A 16059-nucleotide genomic window follows, 5' to 3' on the forward strand; every position below is an offset into this window, starting at 1 on the left:
CAGTCGAGACACAAGTCAGGATGTACATCACTTCATCATAGTCATAACACCAGACACAAGATGTATATATTTTGTCTAATAAAGGTACATCTGGTCTAATTGCTGATTATAACCGACTGATTGTATACCGCAGTGCAAATAAACTCCGCACTACCAGTCATTTGTCTGATGAAGGCGACGGTGAAGTCGAAACGCCGCATATAATTTTCTATAAGATATGGGATATGAGAACTTCTTTTCAACCAACGAACAAATGGTCTTTTGATTTCCTTCACGTGCTTTATATCTTAATTGTTTTAAAACCGCTGTTTTGCATTTGACATCTTGATTACGTGATGAACGAGGTCTTACCATTTACAGTTGCACCTGAGAAACATAGCAGGAATGACATGGATGTTGATGAAAGTGTTTGGTCAATTTTACAGGTGAGGGTTGAATTTATCACACCCAGATGTCCGGAGAATAAAAAAAATTAAAGTTTCGTAAGACTGATCTTCAGAAGCCGTTGATCACACCAACCTAGTTGAAAAGTTTGAAATTAAAAAAAAAATAAACAAACAAACAAAAGTGGAACAAGAGCAAAATTATTGAGGAACACCCGCAAATTTCTATCTATAACGCATTACTGACGAATCTTTTCTGGGATTAAATGTCATACTGGTGGATCCGTGTTTACATTATCATCTTCGAAATGTTTCAAAACACGGCACACGTGAAATGTCAACTGCCAGAGCAATAATATGCAAAGGTCGTCATCTGGATTTTAATTTGAAAAAAAAATGCATCTCTGATAAAACTGTAGACATGTTGTGAAAAAAATATTATTCCATTACAAAAAAATATGTTTACCTGTGTATGGAAATGGGACGGTACATAGCCGGAAGGCCTTTATCAACTTTTCTTAAACAAGACGAACGTGACTTGTTCCATGCAGTCGAAAATGAACGGTCACAATAAAATTATCAAATTAAGATGAAAATACTTCCTCATTTTTGAAAGGAAATACTATCTCAAGCTAGCATCACTTTACAGAAATGATAGACTGTAAATAGTATCTGTGTCTCGCGTATGGGAGTGCGATACAGTGTATTGAACAGCTTAAGTTTCTTTGCTGGTGCATGACGTTAGATAAGTCTAATCCATATTGACAATATGCTTCGATATGCATGTCGCATTCCCACACCAATATATTATCACAAAGCAATTACCATATTATATGTTTCATCTCCTGACATATCCCGGATCTGACTTGACAATCTTGTTTACATAATAAACGTATGAATACATAAATTATCCGAGTCCTTGCCATGAAACCAGTAAGAGCCAGATGCAATGTACAGTCATGAGGTCGGTGAACCTGGCTTCCGGTATGTACAGTACAAACACACACATGTATGTCATGTAGTATGCGAATTGTTTCATCTGCTTGATATTTACTTCTTGAATAATTGAGATACACTGTATTTATAAAGATAGTTACAATGTACTGTTGTATATATATTTACATTTCACAACCCACAGTACGCTATCTGTATTTCAGTCACATTTATTTTGGTTTTTTTTTTTTTTTGCTTTAGAGAAACAATCCACTACATTGCAACAGTAGTTCATGATTTCAACCCATCATTTATATTCCAGAGTTAAGACGTCTAAACCACAAACAAACAAACAAAAAAACAAAAAACAAAAAATCAGTATTCTTGACACTAATCTGAGGAGCAGACCGGAAGTCAATTTGGATCTCTACCTAACACACGTCGTTTACACCTTGGTTAAGTGTACCTATATCTATCATGACTACGTGCTCTTTAGGTTAATCGATAAACGCGTCTGTCTTTTAACATGAGTAGATCCTGGGAAACGCTAGAAGAAAACACCGCCATTACAGGTGATTCAGTACATGACTTTCCGTTGGTGAGAGATAATGTAGTATTTTTACACTGATATGTCACTTTTTGTAGTGTGGGTCTACGTTCACTGCAGTTAACTGTTTCAGGATTGATACCATAAAACTCTTTACTAGCCTGTAAGGCAAATGAACCTGTAGAGAAGTCGGGGGAAATCTAATTGTGGGACAACCTTTGCTGATTCGATTTGGTTTTTCCAAACAGCCTTCTGTTCAGGAGTCAACGGAGAGCCAAGAATAAGGTATGCTATATTCCACTGTATGATTACTAGAGGGAGTCACCTTACGGAGTTTCACAGAAGGAATAAGGTATGCTATATTCCACTGTATGATTACTAGAGGGAGTCACCTTACGGAGTTTCACAGAAGGAATAAGAGAACAGAAGAATCCAAATTCACAAGGAACAAGAAAAAGTTTTTTTTTCGAAAGATCTGGTGGGAACGAAAACTGAGTTCAGACTTGTAGGTCAACAACACAGCCCCGGTTTATGTGCAGGCCAATCATTGGATCTGTGTGTATCAAACCGTTAAATATAATTTCAGGATGCACTCTTTTGACGTTTGACAGGAAGCAGAACCTAGTTCAATAAAAAATTAACTCCAATATAATATCTTGGACGTTTCCGTTCTTATACATTTTGTTATCTGTAACTAAGTATTTAAACTTACTTCTTTCGTCTGTGGACTATTTGTTTGGCGGAATAGTTGAAGGCGTTATTAGGTAATTAGCGTCAACCATGTTCTGTTTGCTGAGGTTAAGTATACTTCTAGAAATCTTTCAACTCATTCAACTAAATCATTTATTTCAAATTCGTGAATTCCGCTTTCGAGAACCACTTTCCAGAATTTTTGGGATCCGAAAACAAATCTATCAGTTTGTCTCCTTACCTTGGAGACCTTCTCTTTGTTTCATAAAATGCATCCTAGAAAATTTCTCTATCCGACCTAAAAGTCATAAAAAGGTTATTACTAGCAGATGGTTAACTTAAGGATTAGGAATACTTTTTTTCGGTTGCTGAGCGGTTAAATCAAATGAAAACTTCCCATTTTCACATCATTATTTTTTCTTTAGTATCCAAGCATCTAATCCTCACCTTGCAACGAAAGAAGAAAATTTATATTTTTTCAAAAAAATAATTGAGATGGGCTTATTATTCAGAGGACAATAAAAATAGCCTGTGAAAATAAATAATTAAACACATATTCTGACGCCTGTATCTGTAAAAGACGTGCGGCAACATACTGATTTTTTGCTTTTCATCTAGTTTCTAAAATCAAACCTTTCCAAAAATCATCACCAAAAAAGGCAAATCATTAATGCACTTTTTTACTTCTCAGTGAAGTAAACCATGAAATTCTGTAAATTACTTCCAGGGTTTTTTTTTAATCGGTGACAAATTTCCCTAAAAAGAGATACTATTATACTATCATTCACATTAATTGCCATTTTTCAAATAAGATTAATATCGGTGAGCAGTAGGTGCCTCGCATCACGTGGTTAAGTTTCCGGGTGATGACATCTGAAGTAGGGATTCCAAGTTACAAGCTATGGCGAGTGTTACAGACATTTATGAAAAAAATGTCGTTTTTGCATGTCTGATTTATTTAACAGGCTTAACGACAACTATTACGGCCCTTCGGCCTTTCAGCAGAAGACGGTAAGCGACTGAAGAGGCTCCCCTGAGAATTTTCGTCTGTGGCTTCTACCAAGGGAACTTTGAAGAGACCAAAAACTTCACTTGTCCCTATTGAAGCACTGAAACTTTAACTTCTTTCGTGTCGACCTTTTTACTCTGTGCTTTGGTGTCATCCTCAAAGGACCCGAACTGTTGTAAGGACGTCCAACTCCAAACGAAAACTAATTCTGCGCCCGTTATTAATTAAATCGGCTTGTTACAGTACATATCTGGTAACATCCTACCCAATAAAGGTTAACACTATATAATATGGAGATGGACGCCATCCATAAGGGACGGTCTCAATTTTCTGAATTTTTTTAGTTTGAGACTTTGACCTTTGATTGCAAATATAAATCCAGTATGTCACTTATACACCTCACAGCGGTAAACAACCATGCGAAGATTTGTTCCTCTGCAGTGACAAGAAACAAAATACGCGAGCAGATGGGTTATGATGGGTAATCATGGGTTATGATAGGTTATCATGTGTTATGATGGGTAATCATGGGTAATCATGTGTTATTATGGGTTATGATGGGTAATCATGGGTTATGATGTGTTATGATGGGTTATCATGGGTTATCATGGGTTATCATGGGTAATCATGTGTTATCATGGGTTATAATGGGTTATGATGGGTTATCATGGGTAATCATGTGTTATCATGGGTTATAATGGGTTATGATGGGTTATGATGGGTACTCATGTGTTATAATGGGTTATGATGGGTTATGATGGGTAATCATGTGTTATGATGGGTTATAATGAGTTATGATGGGTTATGATGGGTTATGATGTGTTATCATGGGTTATAATGGGTTATGATGGGTTATGATGGGTAATCATGTGTTATGATGGGTTATGATGGGTAATCATGTGTTATGATGGGTTATGATGGGTTATGATGGGTAATCATGTGTTATGATGGGTAATCATGGGTTATCATGGGTTATCATGGGTTATGATGGGTAATCATGGGTTATCATGGGTTATGATCACTGTGATCATGGACAAGGAAACTGTCATAAAGATAGCATGTCAACTACTTCTGCAACGTTTTAAACCCGAACATGAATGTATTTATAGACAGTTGTTTACCAATAGATAAGTACAGGAGTATCCGATGTTATCCATACAATCCTCTATCCTTTTTAAGTAGCGCGATATAATTATTATTTGTGCCATTGGCAGTCCTATTACTACATACTCTATATACATTTGTAGCTTAAAAATAAATTACAATTTTTTTTCGCCGAACACTGCGAAACCTGAGCTCGCCAAAGTCAAGGTAAACACATCACGGATATGGTATACTGTATAACTGTACATCAAATGATTCTGAGTCTTGAAGACTGATATATCAAGATTTCATAATTAACGGTCCTACCTTGTATAAGGAGTGTCCCCCAAGTCACGTGTCCGTGTCGTCGAGATATAAAAAAAAACAACGAATTAAATAATTCTATACTTCAGACCGAGTCCAGAAACCATTACAACACTCATACCGGGACTCTGTTGATATCTTACATCCAGCAAACAGAAGGAGCACGTGATGAAAATGAAATATAAATCAGCCATTATTGGCAATAACGAGAATTCACATGTCGTCGAAATTGCCAGACGGATCAAATGCAAAATCCAAACTGGTCCCGGCATACATTATTTACATAACTGGTCAGAATTGTTTTCTATACATCAAAAGAGAGAGAGATTCGTTCCGATCTGATATTGGCATCACGGACTGAACAACCGTTCCTGTTATCTCCACTGTGATACATGCAGTATATTACAGCGGTATTTACATTGCTGTTGTGCACAGATCAATCTCCGACAAAGTAAATGAGATCACAGGTACGCAATCACTCACCTGTAGCCTCCAATCTCCCTAGTTTTGTCCTCGTGGTGAGTATATGACGATACTACATATCGATCTCACAGCCCTACCTAAGTGTCTGTTAGGTTACTTCTAGTCCATGTTAATCCCGGTTAAAGCAATCCCCTTGTTTGTCCTAGTAATAGCATAGGTGCAAATCAATGACCTTTTGTTGACGTTCAGCGCTAATGAAGTATAATTACGGGAACGATTTGATAAGGTCCCAAACACAAGCATCTTAACCTTATAGTAAAACACGTATAGCAGACCGAGTCATGTATACATGTACGATACTGTGCTGTGTTATCCCTCGCCCGAGCTTTAATAGCGGATGTAAAACCCGTCAGATGAATAGATAAATAAATAGTGTTATGATCCACTCGCATTCAATGAAATTCATTAAAACCTGTAGTCGTTCGATATCAATGCTTAAAAAAAACCAAAGGGAAACGAGGATTGTGATCCGAAACAGATTTGCATAGCCTTTTCAGGTTTTCAAAACGACCAAATCTAAGAAGAAAACAGAAAAAAAGTTTCGATATTATAGCAGTGCATGAATTTGTAGTCGATTTATCTTAATATCAACAGCTGTCGTCAAGATTCCATGGTTTACCGACCTAAAAACGTGTCAGTCGGAGGATCATGGCCTACTATAATGTGTCGGTCAAAACGTCATGATCCCTTAAGATATGCCGGGTACAATGTTAGTCTTCCTAAATTGTGTCGGTAAAACATGTCACGTTCTCATAAAATATGCCGGTCACAATGTCTTGTCCTCCTAAAATGTGTCGGTTACAACGTCACGATCCCGTAAGATATGCCGGGTACAATGTTAGTCTCCCTAAATTGTGTCGGTAAAACATGTCACGTTCTCATAAAATATGCAGGTCACCATGTCATGTCCTCCTAAAATGTGTCGGTCAAAACGTCATGATCCCGTAAGATATGCCGGGTACAATGTTAGTCTTCCTAAATTGTGTCGGTGAAGCATGTCATGTTCTCATAAAGTATGCCGGTCACAATGTCATGTCCTCCTAAAATGTGTCGGTCAAAACGTCACGATCCCTTAAGATATGCCGGGTACAATGTTAGTCTTCCTAAATTGTGTCGGTGAAGCATGTCATGTTCTCATAAGATATGCAGGTCACCATGTCATGTCCTCCTAATATGTGTCGGTCAAAACGTCATGATCCCTTAAGATATGCCGGGTACAATGTTAGTCTCCCTAAATTGTGTCGGTAAAACATGTCATGTTCTCATAAAGTATGCAGGTCACCATGTCATGTCCTCCTAAAATGTGTCGGTCAAAACGTCACGATCCCGTAAGATATGCGGGGTACAATGTTAGTCTCCCTAAATTGTGTCGGTAAATCATGTTATGTTCTCATAAAATATGCCGGTCACCATGTCATGTCCTCCTAAAATGTGTCGGTCAAAACGTCATGATCCCTTAAGATATGCCGGGTACAATGTCATGTCCTCCTAAAATGTGTCGCTCAAAATGCCATGCTCCTTTAAAACGTTTCGGGTAAAGTGAAAGTTTTCAGAAATCGTTCTGTCAAAATGTCATGCCCGCCTCAAATGTGTCGGCCAGAATGGCTTGTTCCAAAAGCTGTCGATCAAAAGTCAGGTCAAGATATCGCGCCTTAGAATCAGTGTCTGTCGACTTCAGCATGTATACAACACCTCCATTGAAATACATCCAACTTTCTTGCTCAATCCTCTCGAGCACTGTGTTCTAAGTACAAATTATTGTGGTTCATTTTTCATTCATTTCAGTTCATCCTTTTTATACAGCGTCATTTTTTTCAGCATACTTTTTTGGGGAAAATATTTCGGCTATTTTCTATTGCGGTCTAGCTCGTCATACCGAAGTCACTGACTTACACACTACACGTTTCGTTAGGAGCCAGAGATCCCGGCTGGCTATATACAATCATTATACCACTTGCGGTTTCTAAACCAGAAACATGTCGGCGTTGGAAGAAAGTGCACATTATTCTCGGGGCTATATATAACTATTTCACTATTTAATCCATGTTAACATTATCGTCCTAGTACAGTATGACCTAGGATCACGTGAGAGGCACAGGTCAACGCACGTGCCAGCTTCCCTCCATACCACATACATAATTCATTTACTTGGTGTACTCCAATGTCTATCCTTTTTATGATTGAGTATTTGTGGTTTGTTTTCAACGTTAAGCAGGAAGACAATTTCGATGTGATATTAACTACTCTGTGTTCTAATCTCTCACACGTCACTTCTAAACAACATCCAATATATTGCTGAAATAAGCACTTCACTAGAACATTGAAGTCAGTGTAAGGAGGGAAGACGGTATCTATCTCCGGTGTTGCTAACTTGTCATCACATTATATCGCCAATCCTGATTTTATAACGCTCCCCTGGGCAATTATCAAAAAGCGCTACTGAAACAACATAACATTAGAGATATGACAAGTTCCGGTGTCCCGAGAGTCTCCCGGGTGTGACGTACCACTTCCGGTTGATTGATGAATATATTGATTGACTCCAATAGGAAGCGATAGTATCAGCGATTGTAGAACATGATTTTTTCAACTGGTTTCAGACATATTTAACTCTCAAAACCTGGAGTCAGTTTTGCAGAATGCATTTTGGATCAAAGATATAATAATGTGTATATGACACTGCATTGTATGCTTACCTGTTCCATGACCGGGGTTTTCCTAAGTACAACAGCTGATTCATATGGCAGGCTCTGTGGAATAAAAGGAAATTATTTCAAGTCATGTCACAGAAAAAAATCAAACGCTAAAATTACTAACTGAAATTTAGTTTTGTCGTATTAAAGTTTCCATGAAAAGAAAGCATCTTCACTTCGTGAAATTTTAACTAAGAATAATCTTAACACGGAAGTACTCAAAAGTTTTAAAATATATGTAGGTCATACTTTAATGAGTCTTGGAATTTACTTAGAATGAGTCACACTTCAATTTAAATGAAAACCAATTCTGATATACAATGTGTCCAATCGGGAAGAAAATCCCAGAAAATGTATGTAAGACATAAATGTATGCCTTCCTATGTATTTAGTATCATTGTTTGATATTTTTAGAAGTTGTCAAATATAACCTTTGACCCTTTGGCCTTGACCGATGACCAACTATACATAAGGCGTAGGGCTTAATAATATGATAAGATGGGAGTAATTATAAACAAAACATGTCGATACGTTCTCGAGAAATGATTCCGATTCTGAATGGGACAGCACGGGACGAGTCTGGAACGGACGGGACGGGACAGGCCCGACGGGACTGGAACGGACGGGACGGAAGAGGCCCGACGGGCGGACATATAAGAAAAATGAATCCTCTTCCCCCTTCAATAAAGGATGATCGATACTATTGATGACTCAGTTGTCTCAAGAAAGTAACAAAGGTCACCAACACAATCCCGAATTTAAACAGAAAACAGCCAACACAATGCGTTACAAACTCCAAACTCAACTCTTCGTAAGTGGAACGGAACAGAACAGAAACGGAAAAAGGGAATCATTTCCTTAAAGTCATAAGGTAACATTTAAAATAAAGGCAGTGATACTGATGAAGGCGGCGAGCTCTTCAAAAATTAACAAAACATAAGGGTACGGAACTGAAGAGGGAGAGGGAATACTTTCCTTAAAGTCATCAGTAACATTTAAAGCACGGAAACTCAGTGTTATTGATGAGGGTGAACAACTTTTCCTGAATTTACAAAACGAAGGTACGGAAATGAAACGGAGAGTGAAACATTTCGTTCACGTCACCAGAATCGATCGATTTGTTTCAGACGTCGTTTTATAATCCTGATCAGCGCACTGCTAAAAACAAGCGAGAAAATACCAACATGTCTACAAAATCCTAATCCTAACTCAAAGTCAATAAACTAGGACAAAATATAAACTAAGATTAACGTAGGCTTTGTGATAAATCATATGTTAGCTTTATGAGCTACATGTTCTGCGGTGTTTAAATTCACTGCATGTTTGATTTCCGAAATGAAAAGATAAAATCTACAATATGTTGTAACAGTTAACCCGTGAGGAACTCTTTTGAAGTGGAGATGCACACCTAACAACGCAAGGTAACACTCTGATTATGTCAATAAATTCCGGCAGGTTAGTATAATTTCGCTCACCAGCTTGACTACATTTTCCCAATGTTGGATCGTGTTACGTGTTACATGTTCGTCGTGTTTAATTCATTAATACATACCACGATTTTTTGTTTTGTATACGAAAATCACCAGTATGCATCCCTATGAAGAAATTCACCTGTTCCCACTGGAGAACGGTCGGACGAAGCTATTTATAAACACCCAGCAGGTCCACAGACAGAATCCATAGTGATACTGTATCAACTTGATTGTTGTTTTGACAACTTAAGGCGAGACGGAGGAACACGTGGGAAATCGTGTACCGTTTCTGTGTTTGGATTGAGAACAAGCCTTCCCTGTTCCGTTAATCACACTTCAAGCCATGTAAACTTTCGCGTTGGTCCATTACAAGGCGCTCTTATTCGTTCAGGTTTGTAGTTTTTACAGTATACCCTTCTGACTTCATCCCGAACTTCTATCAACAGTAATATTGATATAATTGTAACCATTAAGTACACAAAACCATGCATGAATTAGCAAGTGTCGCCTCAGCTATCAATTCATTTCCGTGCGTCGTCACATAGAGATTACAAAATAGATTCTACAGAATTCCACTTAAAATGAACTCGTCATATCATGGCACATCCTCATTATAACGAGGGCGTAGTAAGGCGCGTACATTTCCAGGGCATGCAAAATTCTTATTACGGCGAAGGCTTTAACAGACACATGCTTTTGACCGAGGTTATATCTTTATCGCAGGACTGACATGTTTGTTTAAAAACAGTATTGATGACGTTCCGTGCAGTTTTGTCTAAAGAATCATCGCACACAGAATGGATTACCTTCTAAACGTAAAACAAATAAACGATTTCACGTTTTATCGAAATTAAACCAGACACTAAAACATTTTAATGATACATACAAATCACGGCATGGTATATAGGTTTATCATATGTATAAAAAAATGTGTAGATTTGATATCTTAGGAAGTCAGATAGTAGCCAACTCGTCTCCTAATATTTAATCACAGCATCAACACAGCTATTGACATGGTTTTCTGGATCTAACTCATAAATCATGCGTACACAAGATATATCTGTGGTAGGCCTGGAGTCACCATGTATCCAGTTCTGTTGTAACAATCTCCCGCGCCATCTACCGGGAGTCTCGTAACAGGAAAACGATGTTCCCTAATCCTTCAAGCTGTACTCAAAAGATCAACAAGTAGTGTATGATAATTCTTCGAAATGATGCTTAAATCTCATCATCGTGGCATGATACTGATAACTGGCTTGGCGTGCTTTTTTTCAATTTTCAGTAATTGTTTTCTATTGTTATGCCGCGGTCAGGTTTCCCGATATTTCTCGCTGTTTGCTTCCTGGCACTGATAAGCGGACAGATTCCGAACCCATACAAGTACCACCAAGGGGAAACAACAATATATTATACCGTCAGTTCTAGCCGTGTTTAATGTTTAGTTATTTAAAATATTACTTGCCAAAAGACTAGGTCCGCCAAGCAGCTTCCGACATTAAACCGAAACTGTGATGACACGTGATTTCCTTTTTATGACACGGTGGCGCGTGATGAAAAGACGACTAGATACTGATGTTACTACCCGGGGAAGATAAGTTTTTTTTTACTTCCTGATATATCGGCCGAGGTCAAAACATAATTTAAATCGTTTACGTATATAACCGGAAACTTCCGAAACGTAAGCAATCACTTTCAAGAAATGCCGACACTGACCCACTGTTAAGTTATTTATATCACACGTTTCAGTGGTAAGCAAATGTTTTCTTTAAAATGTATGCTTTCAAGAGAGGATCTAGGGGTGAAGTCCCGGTGAGGGGTTGCGGGTTGGGTCTGGTGGCGAAGTAAAGTTAAAAAAAAAGTAGGACAAAATATCTCAATGGGATTCGAGTGTATGCTTAAGCCAGCATACATTATATCTATGCCATTGCATCAGCCGACATCAATCATTTACAACGCCACAACATGTACTATTTAAAACTTTCTTACAAATGTTAACATTGAACGAATCATTCAATTAATGTTACTGAAAATAGTCGACATATTCATTTTTTTCCGATATCAAACAATTACTTATACCTAACATTGCCGACAACAGCCGACATCGAACATTGGCGAACGTTTCCGATAATAGCCGACGCCAAACAATAACACTGACTCTATTATCTATATCGAAATCAGCCGACATAAGACGACATCAGCCGACATCCGTCGAACACTACCAAATTCCAAACAAATAACTACCCTACGACTGATACCGAACGCAGCCGACAAGAGGCGACACCGATCATTGTCTGATACCGAACATTTTCGACACCATTCACAATTCAGAATAAACGACAGCGATGACATAAACGTAATTGAACGTCATCAGCCCTGGAGTTCAGGCAATAAAGTGAAAATACTTTTGGTCTTTTCTGAGGATCTGATTCCCCAACCGGCCATGAAAACCAATAAAAGTATTTAATCTCTTTGCCGACCTTGTAGTTTTCTCCAGACGCTGTGGTCTCCTCACCTCCCGTCCATGCATCAAGTAATATGTGTTTATAGCTTTTCATAGACACAACGGTAGCTATATACCTGAAGTGTGATAAAATAAGGCCATTTTACAGTTAACTCTACCTATACCTTTCTAAAGAGGATCTTTATATACGTTTATAGATAATATACAAACACATTCTATACTCCAAACCTCATTAGAGTATCTCTTGTCAGGCGCCATCTCCGACGCTCGTAAGTCATCCGTCTACACAGAACCAGGCAAGAAAAATATCCAATTAAAAATGATAATCCCGAGAGCTTCGTTGATGAAACTCCGGGATCATTGGCATGACACAGACGCATCATACACATAGCGAATACAGATATCAATCGAAATTCTCGTGACAAGCAACATTGCAGGTTCATCGAGACAGTCGACAACATTATGGAAGGTCAGTTTGACCAATACAATTTGACCAATACGATATCAGAATGATTACAATAGAACAGCCCGAGCGTAGCTGTTAAAAGAGTTCAAAATACACATTAAAATGTATAAAAAAACCAGGTTTGTGTCCTTTCCCACATGTGTTACTTATGATAACCGTGTGGTCCTTAAACCGGAAACAGCACTCCATAGGGGAAAATCCCGCTTAACAGTCTCTTGAATGACCGATAGTTACCTCCCTTGTGTGAAAGTATTGGAAACGTCGCTTTGCTACACACTGTATCCCTTTTTTAATTACGACAAATTACGACGTCATAATCACAGTAATGTCTCGATGCCAAGCTGATGGTAAAAAACGTTCCCTCCATTAAGTCGAAAATTTCCTATCTTTAACGGGATATTGGGGATCTTTGAGGGGTTAAGCTTACTACCTAATGGATATAAGATATAAACAGTAGGGTGTTTCTGGAAAATAAATTTTAATTTAGAAATTATAATGTATGTTTCATAATATAGTTACATGTATGGGCAAACAGAATCTAAAATTTAAAATACATATATTATACGCTTGTAATTTTATATGGCACTCCCCTAATGTCTCGTGTCCTTTTCAAATTATGTAAATCTCGCTTACTAAATAAGAAATTCAATCTGAGTTAGATAAGCATCCATGATCCTCTTTCTGTGTCCTTCCTTGTTAAGCCGGTTTCAATTGTGACGTACAGAATATGGCTACCTGATAAATTGTGGTTACCTTACACGCGAAAACACGAAAGGACATACTCATGACCCTTGCATGATTCCTGTGAAATGTCACATTTGGTCTTTTTTATCACCTCTGCTGAAGGTTAAACAAATGTTTTATTAGACATTTCTACCACAGCTAATTTATTTTTGCAAAAACATATTCTAAAATATTTTGTGTGATGCATGTGCATATATCAAAGCTGATCGACTGACTGTACAAACTGTTTGTATTAAAGGATGATTTCATACGAGGAAACAGTTTATGAGAAGAATTTTAGTAAACCATTTAGTACACTGGTATATCAGTTTGCATACATATAATGTACATAACAGAGGGAGTACAGAACGTCTTATTTGTGGTGTTTATATCGGAATGCTTCGGATCCTATTGATAGACAAGGCATCGGCGTTTCAATATTGATATGATAACATCTTATCATTTCATCTTTTCATATAGTTATTTCTTGCGAGTGGCAGGACATTACACGTTATCCAATTTTCATCAAGAAACGTTTTACAGTTTTTATGTAAAAAACATTTTTAAAAAAGACTATGAACGAATTTAATAGAAGACATATTCTATCTGAAAAAGTTCATATCTTTTTCATCATATATTTCTTCACACATCGGTAAAAATCTTCCTGGAAAAACATCAGAATACAATGCTATGATCTACATATTAAAGCATTTGTCACATGCAGACATAAAAATACACGGCGACAATAACTTGATTAAAGACTTGAAAAATGTTCCAACATTTACAGTGTTAAAATTTCAATAACAAAATGCTTCGATTTGAGCAGCCGAAAGTTTTAACCGGAAGTGCCGCTGGTTTGAATTTCATTTAGTTGGAAACATTTTTCTCTTAAGTAATTTGACAATTACTTAAATTTGTCTGGGTCTTGTGATTTCTTTCAAGCAGGCTAAAAAGCATATCTAGTATGTGATTCCCCACGTTTACTGGATGTAAACATTGTAGCACAAATACATGTACGTAGGAAGCTCTGCCAATTACTTAAACACATACCGTTAACAGATTCCAGTGGTTTGGGGAGGTGGAATTTTCTTTCTCATGGAACAGACGGTTTTTTCTTCTGTTCACACGGTACCCGTGATCGACACTTCAAACCCTACATTTTAACGTGTGTTTTATGACCAGTCACAACTAAAAAATATGTCAGCTGACGTCACAATCTCCGCGCGACACAATACTCTAATGCAAGTGGAATACACGTGGGAGTTCCTATATGTCTGGTTAAAGTATGTTTTATTGCCTGTACAATTGGATTAAAACTACACCGATACAATTAACAGACTGTTTAACATTAGCGTAATGAATCATACAAAAAAATGTTTCAGTAACAAACTCGTACATCGATCTTATCAAAATAAATGTAAGGTTTATCTTTTCGTCATGGAACTCTTTCCTATTCTTTCAATTCAATTTCAAGCTAATAGTATTTTGAAGTTTTGGTTTTTTGATAATGAAAAATTTAATTATCTTTGACCGTTTTAAAGATTTCTTTCTTGTGTTAAAACAAAAATCTTCAGTAGAAATGTTTTCTTTTCCAAACAGAGGAACGCTCTATCTTTTGACCATCACTTGATAAACGAGTGTCTCAGATTCCCCAATGACCAGTTACTGTTATCAAACTTACTCATGTTTTATCGCGAGTGAAACCAAATGGGCCGTTTTTTTCTACAAGTATTTATCTAAGAGTTGTCATGCCGGGATTTTAGAACATTATTTCTATGTTTGTTACTTTCACGGATAATCAACGACAGACAATACGAAGATGTGTTGGGGGTTCACAACAGTTTTAAAGTGTTGCTCTACTGAAATGTCAGTGACATTTACAAAAAAGCGTAAACACAATGTGGTGGTCAGCTGATCATACTTTTGGACTATGGAGTATGACAAATCAGATGATAATTGCGAGAAACCTAATAAAGACAATATGCCCATGGGTCTTAACCTAGAAGACCTATTTGTGGTACAAACAGCTGTAGTGATATTAGTAGGAACATCAACTAAGTGATTAAAACAGGCCAGATTCCAGATATCTTAACATAAAAGATAGGCAGTAGGCCCAATGATCTTGAATCACACACCTGATCTACAGATTACACACAAGACTTTTATTTTGCAAGACATGTTACCACACAACTACTTTGACCCAGGGGCTATTACTTGTTCAAAGAAGACATTTAAGTTCTCAATACTTTTGTCCCATGTAACATAGAAAGAAGGCAAATGTCAATCACTTGAACAGAATTGATATCAAGTCATGTTACAATGCCAATAACCGGGGTCTTTAGGTTTTTTGAAAAGAACTGGCGTTAAGATTTTAATATGTGACCTTGAAATTATGTCAGGTCATTTATTTAAGCAATTTTGAAAGCCCTTCATCCAAGTATGCTACATGCCCAATATCAGCACCCTTGTCGGATCTGTTAATTCTTAATTAAAGTAATTTTAAGAATTTTGCAGGTTTTTGATAGCTCTTCATCCAAGAATGCTGCAGACCTAATAACATCAACCTGCACTTTTAGGTTATTGTTGTTATTAAAGTTATTTAAAGACTTGAATATATTCTATCCCTTTGACATTAAAAGTAGATCATGGTCATTCATTTGAACAAACTTCGAAGCCCTTTATGTCAGAATGCTACAGACCAAAATATCAGCAGTTGTTCGTTGCCATTTATTTAAAGAAACTTGGTAGTGCTTCATCGCAGCATGATACAGACCCAATATCTGTATCATAGG

General features: G+C 37.3%; 1 protein-coding gene across 3 annotated transcripts in view; it reads right to left on the bottom strand.

Annotated features, from left to right (window-relative positions):
* LOC132561907 (substance-P receptor-like) overlaps positions 1-16059 on the bottom strand; it is a 53581-nt gene that overhangs the window by 21538 nt on the left and 15984 nt on the right. For 2 of the 3 annotated variants that reach the window (XM_060226622.1, XM_060226619.1), the window contains exon 2: positions 8149-8202. The gene's annotated coding sequence lies outside the window, so the exon portion shown is untranslated. Of the gene's footprint in view, positions 1-5452; positions 5649-8148; positions 8203-16059 lie in introns of those variants that run through there. The other variant, XM_060226620.1, reaches the window with a different exon arrangement.

The sequence above is a fragment of the Ylistrum balloti genome, unplaced genomic scaffold (genome assembly GCF_031769215.1).
Source record: "Ylistrum balloti isolate Yb309-2 unplaced genomic scaffold, AGI_CSIRO_Ybal_v1 Utg371306, whole genome shotgun sequence".
NCBI lineage: Eukaryota > Metazoa > Mollusca > Bivalvia > Pectinida > Pectinidae > Ylistrum > Ylistrum balloti.